The sequence below is a fragment of the Gavialis gangeticus genome, unplaced genomic scaffold, assembly GCF_001723915.1.
Source record: "Gavialis gangeticus isolate Ggan-Ray unplaced genomic scaffold, GavGan_comp1, whole genome shotgun sequence".
Classification (NCBI taxonomy): Eukaryota; Metazoa; Chordata; order Crocodylia; family Gavialidae; genus Gavialis; species Gavialis gangeticus.
The window spans coordinates 66,650,192-66,650,562 of NW_017728995.1; positions in this window are offsets into that span (position 1 = coordinate 66,650,192).

Sequence of the window (371 nt, forward strand, 5' to 3'; positions counted from 1 at the left end):
CCCGCCGCCGCCCTGTGTGTACAGCTACAGGCACACGCGTACACGTCGCTTCAGCGCACAGCTGAATAGCCCCCCAGTACACCCAGCTACAACGCGTCCCCCATTTTTGAACAACCGATTAGCGCCCAGTACACACGGTTACATGCACACACTCCTGCTTGAACCAAAGAGCCCCCAGTACACACGCACGCACACACACGAGCCTCCAGTACACACGGCTACACACGTATGCACACACACACCGACCCTGCTGCTGGAACTAGTGAAGAGTACCCAGTACACACACATGCACTCCTTTGGGGCAGAGCTGGATAGCACCCAGTACACCCAGCTACACACACACACACACACACACACACACACACACACAC